This window comes from Strix uralensis, chromosome 6 (assembly GCF_047716275.1).
Source record: "Strix uralensis isolate ZFMK-TIS-50842 chromosome 6, bStrUra1, whole genome shotgun sequence".
Lineage (NCBI taxonomy): Eukaryota > Metazoa > Chordata > Aves > Strigiformes > Strigidae > Strix > Strix uralensis.
In genome coordinates, this window is record NC_133977.1 from 15,589,615 (window position 1) to 15,607,824 (window position 18,210).

At 38.6% G+C, this 18,210-nt stretch overlaps 1 protein-coding gene and 1 long non-coding RNA gene across 12 annotated transcripts in view; one reads left to right on the forward strand and one right to left on the reverse strand.

The window, feature by feature from the left end:
• The window catches only part of BMPR2 (bone morphogenetic protein receptor type 2), a 114,846-nt gene that overhangs the window by 7,496 nt on the left and 89,140 nt on the right, over positions 1-18,210 (forward strand). The window lies entirely within an intron of this gene.
• Positions 737-17,934, reverse strand: LOC141944944 (uncharacterized). Its single transcript, XR_012629375.1, has 2 exons — positions 17,685-17,934; positions 737-1,895 (listed from the first exon to the last, which is right to left on the reverse strand). It is a non-coding gene; the product is annotated as an uncharacterized LOC141944944 (long non-coding RNA).

Genomic DNA, 18,210 nt, shown 5'->3' on the forward strand with positions numbered 1-18,210 from the left:
TTTAGCTCAGATGTCCCATACATTAAACTTCCTTACAATCTTTTTTCAACGGTGCCGTAACTTCTACTTTTCCTGTGGTCCCTTTGAATGTTTTTGTTACATAGTGTACTTGCTTGAACCCGTGAAGTGTATGAAAAATAGTTCTATTATTTGTGTTAAGCAGCAGTAATGCTAAGGCATGTACTGTCACCTTCTGGGTTGGAGTAAATGGCGGACAATGACACAGCTAGTGGTATAGTGAACCTCTGAGTTGCTGTACTGACTGTTAACAGGCAAGTGGGCTTGGTAATGCTAGCAGTGCTGCACAGCAACTCTTACTAGTATGTTCAGCCAAAAGCTGGTACTACATTTATGCTCCTTGTTCTACTAGATATACTTTTTCTGTTTTGAGTTGTTAGCAGGATGGGTGTAAGAAAATATGGGTAAGAGGCTTTTTTTTTTCTTCTCAAGTGAGATGACTGAAAGTATAATCGTAGGTCATGTATGTTAATTGGGCTCCTTAATTTAATCATTAGAGAATGTAGCGCTTAATTAATATCAAAGTATCGGGCGTTGGCAGTGTCATCTCTCAAGCTCATTGTTGTTGGCATGAAGTACGTTTCCCTCTGCGTAAGTCACAAAGGTCGGGTTCACCTGGTGTGAGAAGCTTTAACGTAGTTCAGTGACAAGAAGGACTGACTAAACATGCTCTACTGCTCTTGCTTTTGCCTTATCAGACATACTCAGTTTGGCTTGCTTTCTGTTAAAAATGTTTTATTTCTGCAACCAAAGCAGCATGGGTACAGATACCTGGAACAAAATTCCTAGACTATCTGTGTTAGAGAACCTTAATCAGGTTTTCCAAGAACTTAAGCTAATCCACAGTCCTTTGCTATTCTGAAATTTGTTAGACTTGACAAACATATATTGGGAAAATAATGGGTTGTGTTACTGTTCAAGCTATTTTCTGTAGTAATAGTTGTATTAAATAATCTTACAGGGATATGTTTAGTTGTCCACGGCTAAAAAATTTTTGCTTTTGTTAGTGATGGAGTGGTTCTGTTGTAGTTAGTTTGTTGCTGAATCTACTTGAAAATTAATCCTTCCTTCTGGTACTATCCTTCAGAGAGAAGTCAGATTTAGTTGGAGGGCTTTGTGTCGAGGGCTTTGTGTCCCTATACCTTCTAAGTTGCAAAAATCTTGGTGTGGACATACTATACACTGTAGATATGTGCTATATCCTGTGAACTTTGCCAGTCCTTTTAGTTGTTTAAAACCTAAACATTAGAAATTACTTCTCTATATTTATTCTGCAGTCAAGGGACCTTCTTAGCTGAAGATTAGGGTTTTTTATGATTACTGGTTCTTAAATATAAATTTTCATTATATTTAGCTGTCTGAGATGTGAATGATATGTAGAGCCAATGTAGCAAGCTGAAGAAAACTAAGATTGTAGTAGGAAAATTGTAGCACCTATCTTTTTAGTTAGACTGTGGCACCACCATATATCTCCAAATCAGGCACTTAGCCCAAGAACAATCCTTCTGTATTAAAATAATTTCAGTTGCAGTCAGAGAAGGATAAAGGGAACCCTGTAATGAAGTTCGTCTGGATGCCACCACGGTGTCGGTTTCTTACATTTGCTTGTTTAAAGTTCTTTCCCTTTATTTCTAGCTGTAATGGCCCAGGCCAGGGAGCTGTAGCCTGAGCAGCTGCCATGATTGAAATAGCCACACAGGCCTGGGCTCTGCCAGCTGTAACAGGAGACAAGCGCTGGGTCAGGGCACACACTCCTGTCTCACAGGGCTTGCTCCTGGTATTTGAGTAGGACTCGGCTGCGAAGTGGAAGAACTTGTTCCAGGGTTCTCTGCTGTTCTGGCTCTGCTTTGCAGGCTGGGATGAATGACTCCGTGAATCTAAATGAGTGAAAAAAAAGACGTGGAAACACCAGGGTAAATAATTTCTCATGCCCACTGCAGCAGTATTTGGATCTCTCTGTAAACTTTTTTACATAGAACAGGCAAATCCCTCATTCTAGTGTGTATTGCATAGATATAGTGAAGATGACTTGTAATACATATATATATACACATATATATGTGTGTGTCTGTATGTATATAGCCTTACGTACTCAGTATGTTACCCAAATTCAAGCAAACCAATCTGCTTCACTGCTAAAACCTAGTATTTTAATATTAGCAAATTAGCTGGTTTTTGGTGTTCTTAATTTCCAAAAAGTCCTTACAAACAGCTTATTTTGTGTGACTGGTAAACTTTACACTTATTAATTACATGCAGATTCTACCAGGACCTGTTAAATAATTTCTCTTTTAGTTATACTAAGATGAATCTGGCCTAACTAAATTTTAGTTAAATTTAGTCTGTAGTAGTTAATGCTGTTGCAGCAGAACGTAGTTATTTGGCTACAGTTGTTTATCATTGTTTTAGCTAAGAATTTAAAATCTAGTAAATATTTTTTCTGAAATTTTTCAGTACAAACTTAGAAATATCTTAAATGGCAAATAGAGAGAATTCTTTGCTTTTATTGTTTCCTGTCAGAGAAGTAGCACCATTAATGAAACTGTCAGCAAATTTAGCCTCCCTTATTTTAAGAAGTAGTGAAATAGAATGTTTGTGTGCAAAACAAATAAAACCCTAATTGTTATTTTTACTAATCTGTATGCAGACTCTATAATGCTACTTAAAATTGAAGATGTGGGCTTTGGGCACAGGAATACACAGTCCAAATATGATACAAAGTAGTAAATAAATTTTAAAAATGCAGAGAAGGTGTGTAAAATAAGGAAGACTAGTGATACAATAATAATAACTCAACTTAATGGTTTCACTTTGGGAATGCAAGAATATTTTCTTCTCTCTTTCCTCTGTGCAGGATAAAAAAAAAAAGGGTACTAATAAGACATTTGAATAATAAGTAGTGCCATAATATATGAGACTGGCAAGCATATTCTGAGCAGAAGTCACTTCACTGAGGAAATCTACAGGTGTTGAAGCAGGAATGCAGTAAAATGGATGTTGAACTGGGTTGCTCTGAGGAATGGAAGAGTTAAATGTGAAAGCAACTATTCACATGTAGTGTACTTTGAAGCAGTCATCAAAACAAAGCCCTTCATCTTGAAGCAAGTGAAGGTCTGTAAAAGGAGGTAGATACTGTCAAAGTGATATCATGGACAACAACTTGATTTTCTTGAATGGATTTGGTAGGGTGGGAGAAGGGTTAGTAACAAAAGAGCTGAGCTGAGAACATAATAAGGCATGCAGAGGAATAAAGAATGGGCTTTTAATATGTTGTAAACGAAACTGAACCGAGGGAAGAAGATAAGTGGAAAAGTCAAAAAGCTCCACAGTTAATTAAGAGTCTCATTAAAAATTGAGGGACCAATTGGGAAGAATGGTGAATTGTGTGTAGCACACAGGGCAATGTGTCTTACACTCTTACACATTCTGTATGTCCTGTTACAAAAAGAAGCTTGCACTAGCTGAGTGAGAAAGCATCTGGAATTGCCAGTAAATCCAGAATATGTCCTCTAGAACTGTGTCTGAACTGCACGGTGTGTAGCTAGTACCTATCAAAATAGCAGCAACAGGGTTTTGTTTGAACTGCTGGCCATGTAAAGAAACAGATGAAAACTAAAATTTTAACACTTAGAAAACGTTTTTATGTGGCAAATAATGCAAATCTTTATTGAGCGTATTTTTATACAAAGAACCTGAATAATCCACAGTTGTACTAACTGAAATAAGAATTTGCATAGAATCTGAATCCTTTTTATGATTTTACCTCCTTGCATTTGGTTAGAATTAATCTTTCTTAAAATTGTTGTTAAATATTTGTGAAAATCAGTGCAGTGTCTTAGGTAATGCTTAATTAAAGTGATTGAATGGTGATGGAGTTTTACAAATAGTACCTATGTTTTAATGTTGCTTTACTGCTAACAAGAAGAGATGCGGCTTGTCTTTGGTGACAGGTTTCATGTATTTGTTTTGCATATGGTATCTTTTCTGCCAAGTTCAAATCTTAAAATGTAGTTAAATCTATAGTTTTCAGACACCAGGATTCGACATACGTGTAATGACGCTGTTATATACCACTTCCAATCTTCCTGCAATATGTTCATGCATATAATGCAAAATAAAAACTAAGCAAAAGACATCAACAGCCTTTAGCAGCCTACTAATTGTAGTTAATCAAGATAATGCTAAATACTGAACTTCTTACTGTATCAGCTAACTTGTCTTCTGTATCTGATTACTGAGGGGAAAATTAAAATTTATGTGAATACTCTGTATTTAAATGGAAATTTAAATAAGTCACTTTTCTCTTTCTGTGCTTAAGTGATGCCAGTTATGAGCCTCTCAACATTGCTTTTTTTTCACATATTTTTTTGTTCATGCTATAAGCTTAAAACCAGAATCACTGTGGGACAATTAAGTTCAGTAGAGTTATATTCTATTTTCAGGTGCTTATTATACAAGATGCTGGTGTAATCCCACCAGCCTTTTTAGTATACCAGTGTTCTGAATACTTTATTCATTTAGACAAATTTACAGTTAGTTCTTTGAACTTGACACAGGTTTTTGGAGATCGGGCATTTTGGTGCGACTATCAGGAAACACTGAGAAGTAAGCCCATTGCAGTATCCTTGCTTCTCCAGATAAAAGTAGACATACTGACTGCATGTTTAACAGTGTTATTACAGGACAAGATATTTATGTCTTGATTCTTCTCCTAGATTTGCCCACCCTCTCTGCCCTTGGTTGTATTATTCTTTTTAGGATGGTTAGAATAAGCATTTAATGAATTTACCTTTACGTTACTGACATGTGCTTTCAACATATAATTGCAACTAAATAGTTTAAAGTAATCTAGGAATGCCACATACAAACAGTTATTACTTTTAGCTGAAATATATAATAACAAATGAGGATGACATATGCAATGGAATCTGATAGTAAATTCCTTTGTGGCAATTACATAAACCAGTTAGTTTCAGTGCTTAATTGATAACACTGGGGCTTGCTTCACTTCCATGAGGTGTGGGAATATGAGGTGCAGAGGTAACTGCATTCCATCAAATTTCAGTCTAGACAGGCACGAGAGCATCATTCATCCTGTACCAAACAAGGAAGGCTAATCACCTTCTTAAAAGTGACCTTGCAGCTAAAGAATGTGCTGTGGTGGGCACACAGAAAGGCAAGTCAAGAGCTCAGTGTGATCACCAGCAATACTCTTCCTGGAGTTAAGGGTCTTAACTTGAAAGGATGCTATCTGGATTGCAGAATGTTTGTTTCTTCTCATTTCATAGGAGTGGTAGTTTTTGAAAGAAATGGTTTAATGAAGCACTGTACAGTTAATTATATTTGATTGAAGGAAAAGCTTGTTATCTAGTTGAGATGGGAGGAAGTTTGAAGTACACTTTTATAGCAAAATGTATTAGGAAACACTATTGGAGACTCATCTGCCTCCTTTAATTGAAGAGTAGTAGAGTGAGCTTTGACTTTTTCAAACAAGGTTTCCAAGTAAAGGGTCTTTTTTTTTTTTTTTTTTTAAAAAAGGGGATGTGTCTACTTCTAAGGTGTATCAAAATTCAAAGGTAAAGTGTGATGTAGCATAAGCTGAGCCCTGTTTGATTACTTCTGCTGGATTTGTTAACTTGGTTTCTGTATAGACACTACCAGAATTAATTGGGGAGGACTGCTGAGGGGAAAAATGGTGGAGCTATTGAGGAAACTGTGGAAAGGTATTTTGAAGTTTTTTCGGTGATGTGAGGACAAACGGTGAGTAGCAGATGCCGCTGATAGCGTAGGGGGCACAAGTAGCGAGATGCACCTTGACAGCTTGATGATAAATGTTAAGAACTCATGAACAAAGAGGTGTAAAGGAACAGGACCAGTTCAGATGGAAACTAGTTTGCCAGCTGCTTGGCTTTGATTGCCTGTGTGCATGCTCCTAACCTGCAGTAAGTGTAAGATAGCTCTTGGAAAGAAGTTGTGAGTGTGCACATGCAAAGCTGCTGCAGGAAAAATTAAGTAAATTCCCGCTGTAATTTAATATTTTATCTCATCTGGCTTTGTGGACATCACTCCTTCTCCCTTGTCAATTGTTCTGCTTGAACAGGAGATGATTAATCCTTCTGCAGTTTAAGAGCCAAGTGTAGCATTTAAAGAAGGGAAGCTGCAAATGTTATATTTAGCAGAGGATGAGCATAATTTTATAGTTTTGTTTTTCGCTAGTAAAACCAGAATTACCTAAAAGCAGAGCATTAAAAACAAACATGAAATCAGTCATGTAAACCCCAAAAAAGTCATCATTATAACTATCTGTCTGACCTTAATTCAGCTGCTTTGTGCGTAACTGTGACAGTTTTTATAAAGTATTTTTCTCTGCAGGATTTCTGCCTCATTTGCTGGAAAAAGGGGTAATTTTAAGTTCTTGCAGAGAATAGACTTTTGCAGTTGCAGACCTTCCTGCTTCTGTCTTCCCCCTGGATGCTATATCCCCCAGTTCAGAGGTGGTTCTTCATGTGTGCTTCTTTCTTGATAGTCTCTCTTCTTCATTTTCACTTATTCCCCTTATTTCAGTTATTGTAAAAAGACACTTTTATTTCAACTTGAGCATTGCTGTTTTATGTATTTCTCTGCTTTAATGAAAAGAAACAAGTTGTATCATGTTACTAAAAAGAGATCTTTGATAAGTGCTCAGATCAACTGGGGTGCATAAAGGAAGTGCAAAAGTCTGAAGTTTATTCTTCCCTAAAGGAATGCTTAACTTCACTGACTCTTCTCGTATGCTTTCTAAAAGTGGTGCTCTTTTATTTTTCTACTTCTGTTGTCTTGCAGAACACAAACTGAGAATCTTCACTGACAGATGACAGATCCTCTGTGAATGTATAATTTATTCTGGGGGAAATGCAGTGGGGTGAGATTAGAGGCAGTATAGGACAGTCATTGCCTACATAAACTTGGCTCAGTATAGCCCATGAGAGGTGGCTCATCTACTAAACTTTTTAAACATGCATGAGCTTGAGTGAGTAATTAAGGAAGCGATTTCAGATAGATATTTAAATAATGCTTTTGGAAGAATCATATGAAGCGTTGGTTAGGATTTGGGGAGGGAGGCAGTTAGGGTAAAACTGTGTGAAGGGCTATTCCAGTCCTTGGGGAATACCCAGGTTCCATGCCACAGATTTCCAAACTCTTTCTCCAATAGTGCATTTTATTAGAGGGTTCTGGAATGACTTTTGAAAGGCAAGCTGATAATGTATTTTTTCACTGTGTGTAGAAGAAAACCAAAGTTATTCTCAGTGTTGTTAACTACTGTATGGCAGGGGAGGGAGGATGTGACAGTTAAAAAGAAAATCATCATGCCCCCTTGGAGAGCTGTATCTAGTCATTAGTGTGATAGCGGATACCCTTCTTTGTAGTTCTGCTAGGATTATTTTGAGTTCTGATCTTTGTGTTTAGAGTTGTATTGTGCAAGACTGATGAGATCAGGCTTTGGAAGTTAGCTTAGAATTGCTGTAGCCTTTGCTTGCTCTGCCCTTCCTATCCTTCCGGTTTTTATTCACCAAATGTATACAAATGTGAATACAAAGATTGTCCTCATCTCAAATGTCTCCATTTGAGGAAGAAGGTAGAGTTCCTCTCTTCTGTCCCATACCTGGCATATGGTAGCATTTATCCAGTTCTGTTAAGGAGTGCAGAAGACTTGTTTTAGCATATGATAATAAACCTTTCATAGCTTTAAAATAAACAGAATTAAACTAGAGTCAGAGTTAACTAGGTCTTTAGCAATGACATCCTAGAGAGAAGCTCTTAAATTCCTCTTTAATGATCCACCAAATATTTGCTTTTGGTCGTCAGGAGCTGACAAATCCATACAGTGCTGTCTGTCTCTACAGATTCCTGTGCTTGAGTTAAATTGTCTCAAGTGCAAATGATCACCCTAAGTAGCAGCGCTTAAGCAGCACAACCAAAATACGTTTGTGTGAGAGCTGCATCCCCTTTGCTGCTGGGAGCACCAGCAGCATTAAACACCAGCAGCTTAAATCTGGATCCCCTGACTGGCCTGCTGGTTCATGTTCAGGGCCTTACCCAATTCAGGCTTGCTATTTCTGTGTGGAACAGAAATAGATGCATTCAGATGTAAAGTTGCCTGCTGCCCTTTGGGGCAGAAGTTGGTTTGGAAGCCGTATTCTGCTTTTGCTTTGAACCTGTGAATTGAAGGCAGTGCATTGTTGCAAGTTGCAAGCCCAGATACTCTGTAAAAGCGGCTGAGGGAAAAGGAAATAGTAGTTACTTGCTGCTACATAAGATGAAGAAAGGAAATGGGAGCCTCCCATAAGTGCAGCCACTAAGCAAAGTAGTTAAAAATAACTGCTTTTCCCCTCTAAGCATTTGCCTAAATTGCCATAAATGTTGTTGTTTCTTGGGAGCTGGAGACAAGTCTCATTCCCTGGATTTTCTGTTCTGAGACACCAGTTTTGTTTTGAGAAATTATGCTGTGCACACCACTGATTATTGTAGTACAGATGTTTAAAAGAAAAAAGCATTGAGGCCTAACTGTGATTGTAATGAGGAAGAGCATCAGAGTACTTAAAAACTGCATAGACAATGGATGGAAGGAGGACCATCGTGAGATGAAGTATCTGGCTGTTGCTTAGATGTTGCTATTGCCCCCAGCAAAGAGGAACACATCTCTGGTTTGCTGGCTCCTCGTCCATTGTTGTCCACTTCACCATTTTGGGTTTCTTACATTGCGATCCCAAACTGATGTTTTTTTGAGACATCTCATAATTGAAAGCTGGTTGTGAAAGCATTGTACTTATTAAAACTACACTTATGGAGATAAGTTGTGAAAAGTGGTGGTTTTATTGCAAACCATACAGCTATTAGAGATACCAATTTTTAAATGAAATTTTGTTTTCAGAAGGCTTAGAAATACATTTATTAATTTCTTACCACTGTTAACTGCTCTGTTTCAATGGTCTACAAATAGTTAAAAAGAAAAAAACATTTTAATTTGAAATGTATTTTGGAGTGTTTTACCTTGCATTTTACCTTACTGCTGTTTGAATTCTGCATTGTTAAACTGAATTTTTAATAATCATTCCTGGCCTCTCAATTTCTTCGACTCATTACCCCAAGCAGGCCACAAATTCCAGATATCTGTTGTTTGGTATCATCCATTCATCCTTTTTGTCTGATTGATTGAGCTGCTCCTATGAAGTTTAATAAACAGCTAAGACAGCTGAACAAATTACTAAATAGGGTTGTTTTGGTAGTGTGTACAATTGCCCAACTACCTGAATATATTTTAATGATTCAGCAAAAATTAGGTGCTTATTTTGTAGGCACATGGTGGATGTTCCTTATTTTAGATGAAAGTTCTAAATTCTAATTAAATTAGCAAATCCAAATGTCCGTACTCTGACATGCTTTCCTGAATTTCTTAGAAGCAGCAGTAAACTAGAACATTCCCTATGTAACCTTTTTTTTTCTTTTCTTTTGACAGTGAGTATCCTTGGTTTTTTATTGCAAGAAAACAAACTGTAGGGACATGAGCACATTGCTGAAATTTCATGACTCTTATTTCCTTTTTTGATCTTTGTGTATTTCCTTTGTGTATTTTCACTTTTTTTCTCTCTTCTGTTGAAGGTTCTCAAAGTGCCTGTTTTGCCTGTGTAGGAGAGAGAAGAGGTAATTTGAGCCTTAGCATTACCCAATTATGTTGCTGGAATGTTTTGGTGTCTAATACTCGTATATGTAAAATTACTCTGAGCCCTGCCTTGCCTGTAGATTTTAAGAAACTCCTAGACACAAAGGACATTTAAACGAAACCCTAAGAGTGTTTTCTGTTAACCTTTCTGAAACTATTTGTTTTTCACATTTCAAGTAGTGAGTTTAGCATTGACATCTCTCTGTTCAGTTAAATATTAGAACTCCATGCAGGCCTTTCTCACATGGAAGATTAAGCCTTGCCAGGGATGGGCACTTTCTTTTATAAAACATTTGTTTCATTTGTTTAAAGAAAACAATTTTCTAAAGAAAACAATTTGTTTTCTTTAAAACAAATATTCCCTGCTAATGCTATCCTCATTAATGCTAAAGAATGATAAGAATAAATAAAAGTGGATTATATGGGTTTACTCGGATATTGCCAGTTTCTCAGCACAGTTTGGTGAATTTTAAGCTATACATACTGTGATGAAACTTTAAGGTAGTTGTGGCTATTTTTTTCTTGTAATCAACTAATTTCCATTCCTCTCCTATTTGTAACAGACATCATTTTTGCTAATAGTGATCTTTATAAGTTTTCTTAAGGCTCACTGTGTGTGTGAGAGAGAGAGAGAGCAGGTTGATTATGGTCTTAAAATTAGTGACTTTGGAATTAGGAGACAACATTTTAAGTGATCTTTGGACAGTTGGAACTTTTAGCATCCAGGTTCCAAAAAGGAGGATATAGTGTTATTAAATTTCTGGATTAAAATATGCTAGTTGCCAAGCCTTACACTATTGTCATATTAAAACCATTACGAATGGACTATGAACACTGAACTATAGTTTCTTTACTGTGGGAGAAACATGCTACCTAGGTGAAGATTTCAAACTGTATTAGTGAAAAAGTACAGTGGAATTAAAAGTATCAAAATCTGTTGTGGCATACAGATGAACAGTGGATGAAAATAGAAGAACGTATGCTATAGTATTGGTTCATAGATGAAAAGGTAAGAGATCATAATAACAGAGAAGGTTATTTCAATAATCTACTGCTTGGAAACACAAGAAATGCTATTGAGGTGCAAGAATGCTGATAACATAATTGGAGATAAACTTTTTGTCCTTCCTAGTTTTCCTCTGTGGCTGAATGGCTGAAGCCCCAGGCACTAGACTGGTATGAAGAATGAATCCTCCTCACAAGAGATATGTAATAACGACCTCTTTAAGCATATGAAAAAAAAAAATCAAATTTGAGTTAGTTGCTGGGAAAAGTTGGACCAAGAGGAATTGTTTTCTGCTTGAAGTCTGTGTAGATTTCTTAGTAAATCTAAGTAGTTGGCTTTTGGTGTTAGCCTGTCACATATACACAGTCTGTGCCTAATTACCTGTCTCTGACATAGTATGAACATATTCCTTCTCTGGACTGTTTCCCTTGTAGAGTTTCATTTGGTACCAAACACAGAAGAAGCTGCAGAGAACCAATTAATTAAAAGCACATTGTATCTTGCCATTTTTGTTTGTTGATGTAATTCTCTAAATACTACTGAATACAAATGTAAGCTAGCCGTTGAAGTAGCTGAATTCTCTTAAAACCAGACATTTGAAGCATTGGCATCTCTCTGTTCAGTTAAATATTAGAACTCCATGTAGGCCTTTCTCATGTGGAAGATTAAGCCTTGCCAGGAATGGGCACTTTCTTTAATGAAAGATTTGTTTTCTTTAAAACAAATATTCCCTACTAATGCTATCCTCATGAATGCTAAAGAATAATAGAATTCGTAGTCTGTGCTGTTCTGAGTGCCAGATCCTGGTGGGATAGGGCTGTGTTGTCTACTCATTTTTCTGATGAGTGTCTTGCCTCAAACCATCTTTGGTTGTCTTTGGTGGAATACTGCTTGAGTTTTGCACTTGTAGGCTCATCCTGTAGCCACTGGATAATTCTTGTATCCCTGGTTCTGCCCAAATGATTTCATCCTATGGGATAAGAAGTTACTTTAGTTTCAGTTTGGAAATTGTGGCTTATTTTATTGGGACATTGGTTCCATAAATGTGCACTGCTAGAAACTTTAGCGTCTGGATAAGTTTGCAAAGCCTTTCTCCCTTAAACTGTTGCACCTTATCCTGTAATGCTGATTCTCCTTGTATCACATTCCATATCTTATCAGTATCTTTGGATGAATTAGAGGAGCATTTAATGATGTTCTTAAAATTTTGAGAATTAAGCCCAGTGATTACCAGTAAAGAGAGTGCAAAGTGCCCTAAGGAAGAAGAGAGAAAAGACTGAAAAATCAGTCTTAACAGGCTGTCTTGCATCAGGGTACCCTGGTGAGAGCTGCTTGCAATAAGGATATGGAAGCAATTAATTAAAACCAAACCAAAAAAACCCCAACCAAAACCAACCCCAACCCCAAAACTTTATATATTGAAAACAAGATGTCATTAAAAAAATCTCTTGCTGTATGCTTTGAACCTAGTAGTTTATTTCCTACTGTTTCTTACGGCAATAATATTTTTTTCCTAAGCACAACATTGTGACCAGAATCATAGAATAAATGCCAGGTACCTAGAGGGTGAACAAAAAAAAAAAAAGCGCTTCTGCAAAGCAAAGTTGTTCTTTATTGGAGACTACAAGCATTTCCAATTCTCTTTTCTCTGTTTCAGCTGCATCTTCTCCCTCCCTGACTTTTGATCTCATTTGGTTTTGACCTCCTTTGTTTTTGTCTGCTTCTCTGAGCAGTGGCACCACTGCTGCTTTCTCCACTGGCCTATGTTTGGTCTTCTCTCTGCTTTTCACATATTAGTATTCTTAGTATTTTGGCTTCCTATTTTGTGTGCTTCCTTGGCAAGAGCAAGGAGCTTAGGAAAGAGTCGTTTTAGTTCCAGTCGTACCAGAGTAGGTGCTTGGCTGCTGGAGGAGGAAATGAAGGTAAGTTCACCTCAGCTCATTCATAAAGCAGCTGAGTACATTTTTACCTGTCTATGGAAGCAGCATGTACAACAATCCAATGTCCTGGAGACTGTAGAGCATGTCCAGTGCTGCTGGTCTGTGAAAAATTATGTTTCCAAACTAACAACCTCCTCTGAAGTTTTTCAGAGGCCTATAATATTGGTACTTTGTCAAGAAAATGAGCAATCCTCCCTCTATTCCCCTTCCACTTCCCCAAAAGAAAAAAAGAGCTAGCCGCAAACCAACCAAAAGCCACACCCTTGGTATGAGGCAGCCTGTCTGCCACATCTTAAATTCAGCTTCTTCCAGTTTTAGAATTTGTCAACAGAATACTTTCAAAAAGTATTTTAATATGGACTTCACAAGCTATTTTTTCTAGTCCTATTCAGGCATGACAGCATCATTTCAACAGAATCTGTTTTTCACTTCTAAGTAAAAGAGTAGAAAAACACTTGCTGTATGAAATCTGTGACCACACTGATAGTTTGGCAAATGTCTTAAGCATTCCAAAATAGAGTTCTTCTAAGATGTGTCAGGTCCTTAATTACAGGCAGAGTTCCAGGCTTGGTTATAATAAATGTAATTATTCCCTCCCCTCTCAATTTAAAATAAGTAAATATAAATAATGTCAACCCAGCTGTCCCTCAATGCTGTCCTTAATTGGCTAGCATTGAAAAGATGGTTAACAATGCAATTAGAAGAGGTCCTAAAACTTGAATTTCAGGTTATGTATATGAACATACTGAGATGAAATAATCTGAAGATAAACTAGAAGAGGAATACTTGTGGTGGTGGTCAGTTTAACAAAACCAAATCATGATAAAAAGTGTCATGGTTTAAGCCCAGAGGGCAACTAAGCACCACGCAGCTGCTCACTCATTCCTTCCCCCTCAGGGATGGGGAGGAGAAAATGAAAGGAAAGGCTTGGGTATCTAGACAAGGACAGGAAGGGATGACTCGCCCATTATGGTCACGGGCAAAAGACAGGCTGGGGAAGAAAGAACATCCATTTAATTTGAACACCACCACCAATTTACGAATCAGAGTAGGACAGTGAGAAATACAACCACATCTTAAAAACACCTTCCCCCTACCCCTCCCTTCTTCCCAGGCTCAGCTTTGCTCCCGATTTCTCTACCTCCTTCCCCGCAGGGGGGTAGGGGACGAGAGTTGCGGTCAGTCACACATTGCTTCTGCCACTTCTTCCTCCTCAGGGAGAAGAACCCTCACGTTACTCCCCTGCTCCAGTGTGGGGTCCCTCTCATGGGAGACAGTCCTCCTCAACTTTTCTCCAACATGAGTCCTTCCCACAGGCTGCAGCTCTTCCCATGTGTTGCAGTCCTCCCAGGGCCAAACTACAACAGCGGGGGCTTCCCTCTGAGTCCCGGCCTTCTTTGGGTACAGCCACCTGCTCTGCAGTGGGGTCCTCCACGGGCTGCAGGGGCACAGCCTGCCCTCTCACCACGGGCTGCAGGGGGGTCTCTGCTGCGGCACACCTCCCCCTGTGCCCCCCCCTTCCATCCACTGACTTTGGTGTTTGCAGAGGTATTTCCCTCACCCCTCCTCCTCCCAGGTTCTCCTTTTTACATAGGTTATCACAGAGGTGCAGCCACCATCCCATCACTAATTGGCTCGGCCTTGGCCAGAGGTGGGTCCGACTTGGAACCGGGGGAGCTTTCAGAAGCTTCTCGCAGGAGCCACCCCTGTAGCACCTCCCTTGCTACCAAAACCCTGTCACACACACACAAACCCAACACAAAGCCAAAGACAAGTCAGACCTAGTGTGTTAATGCATATATTTATAACCTATTTGACCTGAATTGCCATCCTGTCTTCCACTCTTTTGCAGTTTTGATGAAAACTTTCTTCAGCTTGTATTTTTGTAACATTATTATTAAATTAAAAAAAAAATAAATACAATACTTAATAAAATAATTTTGTGGAGTTTGCAGGGAGAAATCTAACTCCTAGCAGAATTTTTTTGAAGAAGATAAGCAAGCACTCCATTATCTAACGATGGAGAATACACATCACTTGTCCCCACTCCTGATGCTTCTTAAAGAAGTTGCCATCTGTGAAGGACAGTATTCTAGTGACTGCTCTATCTTGCTTTCTGCTCTGTAAGCAGAAGGACTTGTATTCAGATGAGTGTTTTTAATGGATCCATTCACAAGTTACATGTCTTCATGCAGAGCATAAACCTCTTCAGAGCTGCACTTGCTCAGAGTTTTACAGTCATGCTTTCAAATAACAAAACCTTCCATCCCTGTGGAGAGATATTTTTGTGTTCTCTCTCTGGGACTGCCCCAGTGACACAAACTGTGTCTGGCAACTAGTTTTACGTATGAAAGATTGTTCTAAAGGCCTTTACATGAGGAGTAAAAGTTCATCATCATTCCTCTTGTGAAGACAAAGGTACAATTTTTAATGGCTTACGCAGGTGAAAGTGTGCAGCTGGCTGGTGTGGATGAGGTACCTCCTTGTCCCCTCCATATTTTTAAGAGCCTACATGAGGCAATTTAGTTTTCCAGGGGAGCCAGCAAGAGGTTTGATGTTTCTTAATTGACTTGAGACTGCTTTTTCTGAGACATGATGAATCTTAAAAGGAATATGAGAGGCTGAGGGGATCGGTATAGAGTGCCTCTTCCCCTTGCTTTATCAGAGTACTCCCTTTGAAGCTTACAGGGGCTGAGTTGAAGTAGTTACCCTTCTTGGAGGGGAGTTTCATCCCCATCTTGATCAAACATATTTGGTGGTACCTGCAGCAAGCAGAGGCCTGCTCCAGGTCTGCCAGATATTGCCTAAAGGCCACTGATAGGACTCTGGCTGTTGTGGGGGATTCTGGTAAGCGGACATTTTGACGCTCAATTTTAAATTCCCCGATGCTGCAGTTCCCAGTCACTGCTTATGATGAAATCATGTAACCAGTAAATTATTTACAGAGGCAGGGCTAGATTGGCAGAGGTGCTCTCATTGTGAAGCGAAAGTTCCCTAAAGCAATGAAACAATAGAGAGTAGAATTGGAGAAGAATTTAAATGAAGTAAAGATTTTGTGGCAGCCAGCCAGAGGGCCAGATAGGGTTTTCTGGAGTACTGGCTGGGTTTGTCTTCATAATCTGATGCTGCAGCCCTGGAAGCTTGTAGAGCTTTCTGGTTTTATCTATAAGGTGACTTATAGATAATGTGTGATTGTCATAACATCTTCTATTTCTAATAATTGCTACTATGGTATTGCTTATCAAGAACTTGGGAGAGATTCACAGATCTTCTTGTCAAGTATTATTAGCAAGGTCGGGGAGCCAAGGTCACTTCAGTTCAAATCAAACTTCTTTAAAAACTGGTTATGCTGTCCATTCTCAGTATGGCTGAAATACTGTATTTAAAACAACAACAACAACAAAACTACAGTCCTCCCTTTGCACCTCCAAACCTGCTCCCACCCTTCACACCCTGGGCAAGAACCTGACTGAGAGCAGACTTGTTAGCAGATTAAAAATTTCTGTTGTGACTCTCATGCATGGATTACATAGGCCTCCCAGGTCCCTGTTCAGTCCATATCCTTGTCTGAACAGAACACCGGGCAGAGGTAGCTAGCTGTCTTGGATCGATATAAGGGAGCAACCCAGCAGAAGCAACTGTATTATTTTAAGGGAAATTTCAGAAGAACTTGTGCATTCTTGCTCCCTTCAAATATTCTGTTACCACAAACTTCAATTTATTATCTAATATTATCTTTACTGACTTTAGGTTATATCAGCACGTCTTTAAAAACAGTCTGTGGAAGTTTTGAAGTTAATTTCAAGATCAAATATTTAACAGTATTTATTACTATAACTTGTCTATTTTTACAGGGTTTATGGTGATTTAAGGGCATGATACATTTTCAAAAGTTTTGTGAAGCTGAGAAAAATTAATTTTGAAGGTAGATTTCCCCCACCCCCCACCCCAATGGCTACTGAAGCATGCAGACAAACTCTTCTGGACCTCTCTAAAGATTTTTCATAAACAGTAATAGATATCTTGCCTTGTTTTTCTAATCCTGAACTATTTACTGTGATTTCTTTATGATTTCATTAAAAGCAAGCCATTATCCCACAGGAAACAGTTGGTTTCAGAACTAATATATATGACTGAAAGAAATACTTTTTTTTTTTGACTTGTCACAGCTCATGTTTAGGTAAGACTAGATAGTCAATTTTTGAACAGTTCTGTGTACCTTACCCTTTCATGAATGAATTACCCATCTTTGTCATTCTTAACAGCTGCAACTGCATGGTGTTCATTGAAAAGTAGTGCGTCATAGCTAGAAAATACTTTAAATCCTTTCAGCTACAGATAGTCATCTGGTGGGACAGAATCTCTGCATTTCAGGGGTTGAGAAATGTAATCTCTGTGATGCTCTTGTAGCAGGTAGGGCAGAGTGAAAACTTCAGGACTGGAATGTAAGCTAGGCAGCTAACTGAAAGCAGAGGTTAATTTTTCACTTGTCATTAATTTGATGCAGAGTGGTGCTCATCAGGGTCCGTGCTAGCATCATGATTTGCAAATGGTGGTATACTGTCACCATTCCTACCATTTTTGTTTTAGTGAGCAGTTTGGGTTGGTCGAACAGGTTCATTACCTTGAAAATCAAGTAGCCCATGAGATAGTCTGTTGTTACTCTATTCTGAAAAGTTTAATATACAATTCTAGCTGCACTTCTTTTTGGTAGATCAGTTTTATCCAGATCAGTTTTATTCTCTCTTCCTTATCCCTTAATCCCCCCTGCCCCCCCCCCCCTTTTTTTTTTTTTTTTTTTTTTTTTTTTTTTTTTTTTAATTTCAGGGCAAATAGAAGTAATTTTTCCATGGAGATGGTATTTAATGTGGTTTTAAAGATGCCATATAAATATGTAACTGTGAATACGGAATTTGATTTTTGCACGGGGTTGCTTTTTGGGAAATGTCTGCAAGTAATGATAGCTGAGATTTGGTCAGTAGGTGCCCTTTGAGGTAGGGAGAGGCAGAAGAGTACTTACAGTTCTTTTCTTAGTTGTCCCCAGTTATTTGTTGCATTCTGACAAGGGTCTTCAGGAACCAGGCAGGAGACTGCAGTTCCTGGAGCTGATGATTTAGTCATCCTTCTACAGCAGCAATCCATTAGGAGATCTCTTTCTTCCAGCTTCTCTCCTGCTCCTAGCGATATATTCCTTCCTCCCCCTTACACTCATCTGGAAATCCCTCATTAAGCAGCTTTAAGTCACTAATGTGGCAGAAATTAAAGTAGTGTGTTTGTGGGGTTACTGACCTAGTTTTCTGCCAGACTGGTGAGTTACAGCAACTCGTGGGGGCTCCTGCTGTGGGTCAGCTCCAACAGTTGTTAAATAGTGGGAGTGCGCAGCGCTTTTGTACTGTGCTTTGACATTTTCAATGTTACTGGCAACTGTTCTGAGAAGGAAACTTAGCTCTGCCTACTCACTGTATTTATTCAGGAACTTCAGGGCTGTTAGGTGTTGAAACAGTATCTGTGTTTGTACTTGATTCTGTGAGTGGCTACATTTCTTA